General features: G+C 41.0%; 1 pseudogene; it reads right to left on the bottom strand.

The window, feature by feature from the left end:
- Positions 1-6: 6 nt before the first annotated feature.
- Positions 7-1214, bottom strand: LOC111667893 (protein FAM89A pseudogene; annotated as a pseudogene).
- Between the last annotated feature and the right edge of the window lie 686 nt (positions 1215-1900).

The raw sequence follows: 1900 nt of genomic DNA, 5'->3' as shown, positions 1-1900 counted from the left end.
AAATACCTGCTCCAGCTGAGAGGCAAAGAAGTGTCAACCTCACCCCTGTACAAAAACATCACTGTGCTTTCAAGCATTTTCACACTGTGAACAGGTGTAAGGTCTCCACCTCTTTCTCTGGTCTGACAACTTCTGGCCAGACCTTCTGGATTTATGTAAATGAATTATTTCACCATTTAAAAGTAACACACACACCATCCCCATCAACATGTCCACAAAGTCGATCATCTTTTTGCACCAACATCGCTCGCGGCGTTCAGAAATCCCATCTTGTGTGTTCACTTTTCCAGCCTGTAAATACTGTACCCTTGTGCCTGGGTAGAGCTGCAGCACAAAACGTTCATTGAAAGTAACAGGAAAGCAAATATCTTGTTATTTATATTATATAATAAATAATAAAAACTTTGTTCATATATTTTGAATATGTAAAAAACGTTCTACCATAAAAGGGTGACTGGTTAGCAAAACCACTTGATACGGAAGCAGCAGCAGAGCTGATTATAAAAAGAAATGCATTGTATATATTGCCTAATTTTGAGTATATTGAGTCTTTGAATACAATCCATCTCAACTCCTGAGTGTTTCAGAGGATGTTAGAAAGCAGGACACCCGGCCGCTCAGCTCCGCAGTGTGATGAAGCTCCTGGTCACGCTGCAAAAAAACATTCTGCAGCACAAGCAGGTATATGTTTCACCCGAGGAGGAGCACAAGTTAAGCTGGAGCTTAACATTTATAGTTTATTATGGTAAAGAGACACCATGAGCTGCTATCTCTAACCAACCACTCCCTTCTCCAGGGGCAAAAGGTTCTCAGAGCCACTCAACTTTTTCTCCAGCTTACTTCAGTCCGTTACCCCCCAAAAAATGTCTTTCCATCTGCAGATAAATGCTGAGAATGAAGCCTCAGATGGTAACGTGAAAGGAGTCCCAGCTGTCATCTTTGCCACTGCTGCTCCCATTCTTGGCTGCTGCCATTGTTGCTGTCCCGTCTCCAACCTCCCCGTCCGGCTGCTCCCCGGTGGGAGTGGCGCCAGGCTCCGGGTAATACTCGTCATCCTCGTCGAAGTAGCCGTTCTCCATCATGCTGAGGCTGGACGCGGCGCTCAGGTCCTGGCAGCTGCCCTTGTACTCCTGGATTGACTCGTGGAGAGACCACAGCTGGCACAGCAGGGACATGTCCTGCTGACGCAAACCCACCTGGAGGGGGCAGAAGCAAGATCCTGATTAATATATGATACAAAATACATTTCTGATGGAGTCATTCAGCATTTTAAAGCTGTTTCTTTGTTGTTCTTTGCTGCTACTTTTAAACTTGTACATTAACTGATTAATTGTTTGGTCTATAAATTGTCGGAAAAGCAAAAATGTCCATCACAATTTCTCAAAGTGACGTCCTTATATTGTGTCTTTTGTCCTTTCCACAGTTTAAACCCCACAGACATTTTATTCAGTATCACATAAGACAAAGAAAAGTAGGAAACCCTCACAATTACGGGACTGGAATTTTTGGCTTGACAAATACCATAATGACAGATGAACTATCAAAATAATGGTTAATTAATTTGATGCAGATAAAAAACTGATTCATCAAACAAGCCAAAATAATTCCATCATGTTTAAGTTGCTCAAATTTGAAAATTCACATCATTTCTCCTTTTTAAAAAAAAAAACAAAAAAAAAAAAAACAACTTTGTAAACTGAATATCTCTGGGTTGATTGAACAAACAAATTAATAAAATAATCTTTAGTTATTGCCCTATCTGATATCATGACATGCATAACATCACAAAGATGAAACGTGATTGTAAGCAGGGTTGAAAAGGGCATTTCTGCTGCATACCACTCTGCTGACAATGCAGTATGAAATGAGGGGTCACTGCACTGTCTTCCAAAGAAATTAC

This window comes from Seriola lalandi, unplaced genomic scaffold (assembly GCF_002814215.2).
Source record: "Seriola lalandi dorsalis isolate HSWRI2012SDOR001 ecotype SW California unplaced genomic scaffold, Sedor1 jcf7180002003777, whole genome shotgun sequence".
NCBI classification, from domain to species: Eukaryota; Metazoa; Chordata; class Actinopteri; order Carangiformes; family Carangidae; genus Seriola; species Seriola lalandi.
Note: the sequence above shows the minus strand (reverse complement) of the source record. Positions and strands in the feature narration are given on the sequence as shown.